The sequence below is a fragment of the Zalophus californianus genome, chromosome 5, assembly GCF_009762305.2.
Source record: "Zalophus californianus isolate mZalCal1 chromosome 5, mZalCal1.pri.v2, whole genome shotgun sequence".
In the NCBI taxonomy this organism is placed as follows: domain Eukaryota; kingdom Metazoa; phylum Chordata; class Mammalia; order Carnivora; family Otariidae; genus Zalophus; species Zalophus californianus.
The window spans coordinates 46368699-46379840 of NC_045599.1; the positions used below are offsets into that span (position 1 = coordinate 46368699).

Genomic DNA, 11142 nt, shown 5'->3' on the forward strand with positions numbered 1-11142 from the left:
AGTTTGAAACATCAGGCAGAAATACACCCTTTTGTGCAGTAAGAAGCAAAGCTGGTGAGTCTTGAAGTGAAAATGCAGTGTTTCCCACTTGAAGAAAACCCAAACTTATAAAACTAGATAAATTAGAGAGTAATGTTTTTAATTATAAAAGGACTTTGCTTTCTACAGTGATTCATCCTATGGCTCCAGCCTCCTAGAAGATTTTAAAGTACAATTTAATCTCCCCCACAAAAATTCATATGCCACTTTTAAAAACAGATCTATGACATTTGACTTGATTTCAATTTAAATAGAACACAGAACACCAGATCCTTGACTTAAGATCTCTTTCCTGAAATACGGAAGCCTTGCAATTCAATCATATTTACTCACTCATGTATTCATTTAAAAAAAAAAATACCGATCAAGCCCTGATGTGTGGCAGGCATAGTGTTAGGCCTGAGGATATATCCCGATCTCCTGACGACTTTTTCTTACCCGTGGTTTCTGTCCTCGCTGTGTCCCCAGGTGCTGGGTGAAAGTGCGGGTCTGATCCTCTGGAGAAGGGGGTAATTCTGCTAGGATGACAAATAATGCCCTTCTAGAAGAGTATCGAAGTCAAAGTTACCGTAAACAGTCAAAATAAACTTTAAGTCTGAGGTTGAGGAACTTTTCCTGCTGGAGAATGGCTGAAAGCTGTGGTTTCTGAGACTCACTCGGCCCTTGGACCAGCAGTGCTGGCATCATCTGTGACTTTGCTGGGAATGCTGACTCCTGGGCCCTACCCCTGAGACTCCCAAGTCACAGTCTCTGGCAACAGCGTTCAAGAAATTGTTTTAACAAAACTCCAGGTGCTTTTTATGCACATTAAAGTGTGAGAACCACTGCCCTGAAGTTAATCAGGCTTCATCTGGGCAAAGCCGCTTAAGAACCGTCTTTGGAATCCTATCAGCGATTGAGTCTTTTCTCATGGCCATGATGTCTCTAGTTCAAAATCACACAAGTGTCTGCCAACGAAGTCATTTCTGCAAAGTTCCAAGTCAGGGAGAAAAATAGCAAATTCTCCATGATAATCAAAAGGGAAAATATTTGGACAGGTAATTTTAGGAACCAGCTATGGATCGCTATGTACAATAATGAAGTTGAGCAATTAGGTTTGGAAAGCCAAGCACAGAAAATAATTAACCCACAAAGTAATCATCTTGTAAGTCCCAAAGCTAATGATTAAAATAAACCTGAAACAAATGATTGTTTAACTTTTAAGCTGTGCTTGTTTTAGCCACAGTGTACTTCAGGTGCGAGCTCCCGGGAATTCTTCCTGCCTGGCGAGATTGGCTTTAGGACAAGGGCATCTGTCCATTCTTCTGCCTCTGCTTCCCCGGGGAAGGTCACTTGGGTATCACAAAATACCACTCCGGTGTGGGTCAAGGAGGTGGTGTGGGCTGCTCAGCCCCGCTTGGCCCCAGGGTGCCTCCCACCCCAGAACTGTGTCCGCTGCCGTGGTGGGCTTCAGCCATATTGAATCCTACATAACCTTGGAGGCTGAGACGCACGCTTCGTTTTTATGCAGCTTGCTTTGCACTTTCATTGGCAGTTTATTATTGCAAAGCCTGGCGCTCCCCTCCCCCACTCTCCTCTCCACCCCAAGAAGTGAATTAATAACTAGAAAACAAGACAGAAATGAGATCTAGAAGGGCCTGAGTTTCTGAATGTCACTGTGAGCAAACAGCAGTGGAGAGAAAAGGTTCCTCTCCATCTTTCTGTGCAGCGCTGTCTGTGCATTGACTTGTTTCCTGACACATGAGCCATGGCTTGAAAGGAATTCAGGCCCCAGCAAATTTTGCATCGCGCTTCAATGTGGCCTCTGGGATTGAATAAGGGCAAATCTATTATACTGTTGCCATGGAGACCCTGGCACAACTGCTGATAAAGAGTGTCTGATGTTTGGTAGGCCTCGTAGCATGGTACATACCATTTAAAGGACAGTGTGTGTGTGTGTGTGTGTGTGTGTGTGTGTGTGTGTGAGTGTGTGTGTGTGTGCGTGCACGCGCGTGTGAGTGCGCGCACACGTGCACTGACTGGGGGAGGTGGAGTGCAGAGCTGGGTGTAGTGGAGAAGGAAGGAGGAGAGGCTGATTTGGCATATCGTGAAGGAATGTTCTGTGTTTTTGCAAAGAATTTGTAAATACTTTCTTGTCTCTGAAAAATGAATTCTGCCTTCTAAGAATCTACATGTTAAACAGATGGGGGCAGCAGAAGATCCATAGACTCTCCCCTTGGTCTAGCAAAATTAGTCTTTAATTTATCTGAAAGAGAATTAAGCTAATACAATAAAAGTGAAAATGCACTCTTTTGCGTCCTTTGATGAATGCTACCTCCATTCAGCTGTCTGTCTGAGGATCAATAGTAGGTCTGTGAGGATCGCCAGCGCTTGCTAAGCAGGCTAGCAAGATGATGGATTTTAATCATTAAAATGATTTTATAAGCATGAAACAAAGAAGGCCGATCGTACTCTCACATGCATAATCTCAGTTTTGCTGTTATCGATTTTGCCAGTCCTAAATTCCCTTCCCGTCTTGAAGGCAAATCTCACCCTCCCCAAATTCCATCCCACACAACCATTTCTGGCTCCAAGTGATCAATATAGGCAACTTGCCTTTTTTTTTTTTTTATTGGTGTCCCATTCCCCTACGAGCCCCAGACCCAGAGAAGGAGGGCACCTCGAGCCCCAGCTGAGCCTCCTGGTTGGTGAGGTTTGAGGCAAGACGGCTCGGGTGATATCACCTACAGTAAGCAAGCTCGAGAGCGCGCAGTACTAACAATGGGAGGCCGGGCAATCTGCGACAGTTGATAGGATTATTATTATTACAGAGCGCAAAAAGCTTCTGCTTTCTTTTCTGCTGCTTTGCAGACCTCATAAGGCCTCTCTGTGATTTCTGCATAGTTAATTTGTCAGTTTATAAATTACCACATTATGTTAACGCTGAATGCTTCAAAACACAAATATATGCACAGAGGGCTTGAATATTTGAAGTGTTTGAGTACTATGGGGAAATAATTTTGTTGTCAAGCTGTGGCAGATATAGAGCTGCTAGGGGATACATGGCCATTTCATCAGGACTGTGTCGATGATGGCCTGTGAACATCCAAGGGGGAAAATCATCTTTTATCACTATTGTGTACCGTGCTGGTCCAGATGGAGGATAAAACATGCATGAGTTGCCCGCAGCTCTGAAAATAATTATACTCATTTGCCAGAAATGTAGAAAGTGCATCCAACCAAGTTACCACCCATCATAGTGACACTCCGTTTGCATACTGATGAAGTTTAAAGCCAGAGACAATGGGGTTGGTATCAATAGCAAAGGGGGGGGGCGCTGGGCACCACCAGTGCTGTAGGATTAATAGCGCCATCATTTTATATTATGCAGCATTTCACTTATGCTGCATATCAAAAGACTACTGCCTCTGAGGTTCACCTCACTGTTTATAAGATTACAGTTTGCTTTAAGACTCCAAACAGTAGCATGGATTCTTTTCAGCTTCCACAAATGAATGAAAAATTATCTGTTCGATAAAGTGCCTAGAATGTAATTACGGGTAAATATGTTTGGATGCCATTATAAGTGCCTGCATGTGTGTGTATGTGTTTGTGAGTGTGGGCGGGTGTGTACATCCCCACACGCATACGCGTGATCTTGGAAGACCGTGATGGAATATGAGAAGATAATATGTGCATGCTAACTCCTGGTACTACTGCAGAGTAATTGATGAATGGGTTTTTAAAATGTAGAAAGAGAATGAATACAAGTAGCACCCAAGAGAATAATTCTTTATATTGCAATCAGCTCAGCTTATATGTACTTGCTTTAATCGTAGAAATCAGTAATAAAAAACATAGACTTGGTTATTTAATCCTTTTGAGTAAAAGAGGATGTCTTATAATGACCCTCTAAAATATTACAAAATATTAAATTATTTCGATATGCCTCTCATTTTTAGACAACCATAAAATAATCAGCGCAGCCAATATCAGAAGATTAACAGAGTTCTTTGCATCTTGGAGGCCTGCAAACATACATGCATGAACTACGAAGAGACACTTTTCTCATGGAACCCGGAATTCTCATAGGTGTTCTACAGTTTGAAAATAGCCCAATCATGATGTTGTCACAAGGCTTATTTTTAAGTAATGATTTTAATTAAACCCTCTAAAAAGGAAGCGATTCTGTACCTCTCTTATATGATGTGTACAATGATGATTACACAAGTGCAGTTTCCCATTTTCCTCTGGTGTCATGGGGGCAAGGATAACGATTTCCATCTCATCACAGGACGGAGAGGCTATACTTCACTCTGCACAAGACTCCAGTGAAATCAGAGGGAGGATTTTGCACAATAAAATTACAATAAAATAACTGAAGTAAAAGCAGTTTCCACAGAAGGGGTTCAAAGACAAGAGCATCGTGCGGGAGACCACAGAAGATTTTTACATGGCAACAAATTGAGATTTTCTTCCAGCTCACTGGGGCAGACTGGACGAGTATATTTTTGCAGGTTTCCCCATTCTCGTTCCCTCAGAATGGCCTCTGAAACATGGAGGGGACAGGGCATCCTCACAACCCAACGATGAGTGGTTGAGAGAGAATGAGTTATGTAAGCCAGGACCTGGAAGGACTTTCACATGAGGAGGTGGCAGGATGAACTCTTGGCAAACTGAGCACAGAGAGAAGCAGGTTTACGGAGTGCAGCTTCTCCCTTCCCTCTTCTTAAATACCATGTTAGTTCTAATGAGAATGCCGCTGGGATGATACCATTGGGGGTACCAATGGATCCAAGACTTCTGAGAATAACAGGTGATGCATTAATTTCAAGTTCACTGAGAAGTTAGTTCAATCTTCTGGTTTTTCAGAACTGTTGTTATTGATCAGTTTTTACATGCCTGAAATTCTTGTCATGGTCTCAGGTCTCAAAGGAAGACCAGTGAACAAAGGGACAGACGAACACATGCACAGATTTGAGACTTTGTCAAGAAGGTAAGCCTGGTAGGAGTATAAAGCCTTAGAGAATGCTTTACCATGTGGCAGGTGTGAGTGAGTGTGTGCGTGTGCGTGTGTGTCCATACACACACCTTATTTTAAAGATCTATATATTTATCTTTAATTCTTATAAAATTCAAATTATTGATAGAGTGATTTGAACACAAGTCTATCTGGCTTCTAAGGCAGCACTAATAATTGCATCAAATCCCTGTGTACCAGGCCTTCGAGAGTGTATCAGAAATGCATAAAGAGCTAAGCACCATAACATGGGGCAGGTAAGGCCTCTCTGCTAATGAAGGAATGAAGTGAAAAAGGAAACAATATCTACCAATAAGTGATCTTGACAATAATAGCGATTGAATATTTGAATGCTGAGAGACTTCTCATTGAAGAATTTATCAGTGTCCTTTGGTGACAACACAATTTGGGGGATAAATAAATCTGGAAGTGATCTCCCCTACATACTACAGGTCAAGATGTGAAGCTCCAAACCACCTTGTTTAATGCCAACAGTGCCTTCTGTTTCTTGACCCTACTGACAGTCTCTACTGTGTCAGAAAAGGCATTAAAAACAAAGGAGGGGCTCTTCCCCTGCCTCCTCCCCTTTTATTTCTGAACAGTTCAATCCTAAACTCATTGGTGATACAAAGCAAAGTTGGCATCTACTCCAAAAGAAGGAGGGAAGCCACAGTAGCCCAGAGTTGGTGGCAGGGCCTGAGTGGACCAAGGCTGAAGAAGAGTAGCTTGACATAGGATATCAGAATGTGAGCAAGGTAACAAGTGTGTCCATGCAGGGAATTGGCCCAGTGGGGGGTGTCAGAGCCCACTTAGGGGTGGAAGTTGTCTGTGGCAGAAAGGTGACTAAGCATGAGGTGACAGAGTCCACATGGGGCGAGGAAGGTAGTGGAAATAATACTGGTTGGTTACATACAGGAGTGTTGGCCAGATAAGTAAATATAGTAAGGATAATGAGAGCCAACTTATTCACGGTTGGAGAAGGGAGTTACAAATACGGGAAGACAGAAAACTAGAACAAACTTTGTGGTCTTGGTTTGGAATTGGAGATACCAGTGTGACTCATGGTTTTCAATATATGCAAAGAGTTATAGAAATATATATATGTATATAATATACACTCCTTAGCTGTCTCCTGTGAGGACCTGGGAACAGCAGGAATCCAATAGTGATGAGTACACCTAGTGCTCAGATCGTGGTTTCTAATACCATTCTTCACTGAAAGGAGGCAGGATTCCTTGGAGAAATGGTTAATTCCAGGGTTGGGGTTGAGCAAATGCAAGATGAGCCTGGATTGTCTCCCTTTGCAGGAAGGGCAACTGAAACACAAAGAGGTTATAACAGGAACTTGCCCAAGTCACACATCTATTAAAATTGCTACTGAATTATATATGGACGAGGCAATTTTATTTTATTTTATTTTTTTATTTTTTTTAAGATTTTATTCATTTATCTGAGAGAGAGAGAGAGAGAGCATGAGCAGGCCGGAGGAGCATAGGGAGAGGGAGAAGCAGGCTCCCCGCCGAGCAGGGAGCCCAATGTGGGGCTCGATCCCAGGACCACGGGATCATGACCTGAGCTGAAGGCAGACATTTAACTGACAAGAGTCGCCCAGGTGCCCCTGGATGAGACAATTTTAAAAAAAGAGGAAAAATGATTAATATCTAGAATGGTTCTGCACTCATATTATTCGACAAATGTCTTTATGTTGTAACTCCTCTTTAAAGAAACACAAAGTGGAGATCAGAGATGATGGATTCTGACTTATACAAGAAAAACACTGTGGAACTCTAATCAGGAGAACAAGTTGCAAAGAAAAACTATCAAATAAAATGTTTTAGGTATTTACATAACAGTTTTTAGGGCTTTCCCATTTTGATGGACTTTAGTAACTAACCAAACAACTCCCAGCCCTAATCCCCTAGAATCAAGAGGGCTTCCATTGTCCCTTGGTGAAGTCTGTTGCTACATAGGACAAAGGCAGTGAGCACACAAGGCAATTTTGGCAGGCCATTGATGATGTGGATGGGAAGCTGAGGGTTTTTTGAGTCTTGCCACTCCATAGCTGTAAGACCTTGTCAAATTCCTTAACCACTCTGTGTTTGGGTTTGTCTGTCTGTAAAGAGAGTTGGACCAGAGAGAGATCCCGGTGAGTTGTCACATGTTTCTGTTTTTCTCACACTGAGGGGGCTGGATAAGCCTGAAGAAATTCATCTAGTGGTTAGTTTTAAGCTAATATGTTCTGTCACATTGATGGGCTGTGTCCCAGCCAAGATGGCTGATTAGCTAATCAGGATCCTCCAGCTCTTGAGTGGACCTCAGGTCTGGATGGTTGTCAAATGGCCATATGTAAATGATGAATGAAGTGTCACACTGAAGATTGCAGCTCTGACCCACCAGCCTAGGTTGTTAAAGATAAGGCCATGTGGGTCACATTTCCCACCTCCCACACTTCTTAGATTAAAATCCCGTCCCTTCCTTTCTCTCATTCTCTCCTCTCCTCCCCCAGGTTGGAAAATATATGAATGCTTTTATCACATTCAGATTACTGGGAATACTATGAACACTATTGTATCTCATAGTCTGTTGATCCAACAGAGAATATTTTTAGCATAAACTTTTAAAAGTTTTGAAACAATTACAGACTTACAGAAAAGTTGCAAGTGGAGTATATAGACCTTTTTTCTTGAGCCGTTTGAAATACACGATACAGTGTTTGTGGATGATCAGGCTGGCAATGTTATTTTCTAAACCATATGATTGTTGTAAAGATTAAGTGAGTTAATACATGTAGGCAAAGTAATGCTTCATCCTTTGACCCAGTATGGAGAGGTAGAAAACTAGAAAGAACTTGTGGGGGTTGGTTTGGAATTGGAGATGTCAGTGTGGCTGGTGGTTTTCCATATATTAGATATAGAAATATGCATGTAACACATATTCCCTAGTTCTGTGCACTATAGGAATCCAGAAGTGATGAGCGTGCTACCTAGTGCCCAGATCTTGGTTTCCAATCCCATGCTCCACTGAAAGGACTCTAGGATTCCTTGGAGAAATGGCTGATTCCAGGGTTGGGCCAGGGAAAGTACAAGAGGATCCCAAACATCTTGTGCTTCAGAAGCAAGGAGGTACTTAAAGAATGATGGAAGTATATCAAGCCAGTTTGAGGTAGATGCTACTGGCAGAATTGTGGCATTAAAGTAGTTATATCAATAGATTATAACCCATGAATAAAACTATGAGTCCTTATGGAGATAAAGAATGAATGGATTGAGTGTCGGATGAATGACAGGGTGTTTACCTAGTTTCAAAATACCTCCTTACAAAATACTTATGAACTACAAAGGAAAAAAAGAGCAGCTTCACAGTGTAAAAATCTTTCAGGTTCCACCTCAGTCAAGTGATTCAAGTGAATGACATCAGTAGTGGGACAAATAAATACTGCATTATCGGATCAAATGCATTAAAAGGAACACAGCATCACTTCATCACTTGGATACTCCTGAATAAAAGAATGAAGAAACATTGGATAAATGCATAATGAGGAACATTCTACAAAACAACTGGCCTGTAATCTTCAATATTGTGACCGTCATGAAAGCCAAGTAAAGGTCATGGACTTATTCCAGATTAAAGATGACTGAAAAGACATGGCAGTTAATTGCAATATATGGTTTATAACTGGATTCTTCTACTATAAAGGACATTATTGGAACAACTGTCAAAATTTGAATGGGGTTGGTAATGTACCATGTGAATTTTCTGATTTTGATGGTTATATTGCCGTTATATGGGAGAATGTCCTTGTTTGTAGGAAATACATGTCTTAATTCCTGAACTTGGGAGTATGTTACCTAACAAGATTTTGCAGATGTAATTAAGTTAGTATTTTGAGATGGGAGATCATAAGGAATCTTTCAGGAGGATCCTTATCAGGGAAAGAAGAGAGCAGGAGAGTCAGAATCAGAGAGGGAGATGGGCTGATTGAAGCAGAGGTTGGAGTGATATGACTTCCGGAAGGGGGATATAAGCCAAAGAGTGTGGGCATCCTCCAGAAGCTGGACAAAGCAAGGAACGGATTCTCCCCTAGGGCCTCCAGAAGGAATGTGGCCCTGCTGACACCTGGATTTTAGTCCCTTAAGACCATTTTGGAGTTATCCAACAGTAAGAGAATAAATCTGTTTTAAGCCACTAATTTGTAATCATTTGTTACAGCAGCAATAGGGAATGAACACAATATGTATGAAGTGCTTAGAACAGGACCTGGCACATCATCGGCACAATCGTTTGTTTCATTTGTTGTTGTCATTCCGTCTTTTCAAAGCATTTGATTTAGTTTTCATAGGATTAAGAACTCTGTTTTTTTTGTGCTTAGGTTTGTTGGTTTATATAATATTTGATAACATCACACTTCTGCAACACAGGTGGTATAAAGAGCTTACCAAATAAGGAGAATGGACTCCTTGTAAGTCTGCTGCCTGGTCTCCATTTGCCCCTCCAGTCATGCCCTGCTCTGGTCTCTGGAGGCTGACCACATAGACTGTATTGTGGACCTTCTTGCCTTTGGATCCCATTGGCATCTACAGAGACAGTGGGCAGAAGATTGAGGGGAGAGAGGAGAGCCAAGTCAGGGTGTTTGTCTCCCCAGCTCCTGCCCTGCTGGCCCGTTGGTCAGCAGTGGCTGCCTTCCTCTTCCAAAGGCCATAGCTCCTGTTGGGTGGCCCCCTCTGTGACTGTCTTGGTCTCTGAGAGTTTCTCCTTGCTCTTGCTCCTTCAGGTTTAGGGGTGGTAACAGCTTCCAGCTGTTGCTAGTCTCTGGTACTTCATCTTCCTTTTTTGACAGTGCCCTGCAAATTCACTGAACTCTCCTCAATGACCCGCTTCATGTGTACCATACTGTACATACTGTGTGGGTCATGACTGACACAGTACACACCCATACATTTCCATAGCAGAGAGCACAAATGCCCAGCAATGTTAGGTCCTTGAGTGGTTAAGTAGCCAAAAGTAGTCAGCACACCATGGGCACACAGAAAGAAGGGAAAGCATTGGTCTAGCTAGTAGCCCTTGTCAATAGCCTCCAGCCAAGGACCATCAGGAACACACCTGTAGTAGAGCAAGTTGGTTTTAGTACTTGTTGCAGTGAAGGAGAAGGCACAGTATGGGGCCTATGGTGGCCTCTCAGCAAGGAGACATTAGAAGGGACTTACAGGATGTATGATTGTATTGGGTGATTTTGGGGAGGGTTTAAGGAAGCAGGGCTTTGCTCTGGCTTGGAGACTGTGACAAAGCAGGGGTAATTCTATGACTGTGTATCTCAGTAAATTTTATCTATAAGGAGGCCAGAATATACCGAGGATAAACCTATAACTGTTAAGTAGCATCAGTCGCTCATATTAGCTGGGAGTAGTGGGGGTGGGGCCTCCTTGGTATTTTGTGGTTTGAACATTGTTCTTGGTTTTGTCTGTGTTCAGATGTGATTGCAGAATGATCTGGTTTTTGTCTTATCCATCTTGGTCACAGAGTGGCCTTGCCTCATGCTGATTTACTGTGAAATTGTTTTTGTTCATCAGGAGAACACTAGGGCCTAGCGATCCGTGCCAGGACAGCTTCTAGCAACATCTATATGGGAGTCAGGAAATACTTTTCTCTTTCTCATCTTGTTTCATGAAGACTGAAGTATGATCTGCACTGAAGCACCCATGCAGCTTATTAAAATGTAGATCCCAGGGCCCTGCCCCCAGATCTATTGAATTAATATCTAGGGGTAGGGCTTGGAAGTCTGTATTTTTAATCAGCATGCTGCATCATTCTGATGCACACCAGAATCTAAAGCCCACTGGTCTAAAAGAGAGATATCACAAACCCAGGTTTACAAACCTAGATTTATGGCAACAATACTCAGCGTGAGGCACCCAGAACCAAACAAACTCCATGTTTAAATTTTCATTAGCATCAAGTTCCTGCATCTTGGAATTACAGGATTTTTAACTCAGTGGAACCAGCCTTTGAATTTACAAGGTTATCTGTTCTTATACCTTGTGTGCCAGTTTTAGAAAAACCTCACCTAAGGAGGTCAACCTGTAAAGTGACAGAAGAGAAGGGGCTGG

At 42.3% G+C, this 11142-nt stretch overlaps 1 long non-coding RNA gene across 1 annotated transcript in view; it reads left to right on the forward strand.

Annotated features, from left to right (window-relative positions):
- The window catches only part of LOC113929298, a 52810-nt gene extending 43597 nt beyond the window's left edge, over positions 1-9213 (forward strand). Inside the window, exons 2-4 of the long non-coding RNA XR_004820094.1 lie at positions 3981-4834; positions 4945-5014; positions 8417-9213. This is a non-coding gene — a long non-coding RNA (uncharacterized LOC113929298). The remainder of the gene's footprint in view (positions 1-3980; positions 4835-4944; positions 5015-8416) is intronic.
- The last annotated feature ends 1929 nt before the right edge of the window (positions 9214-11142 follow it).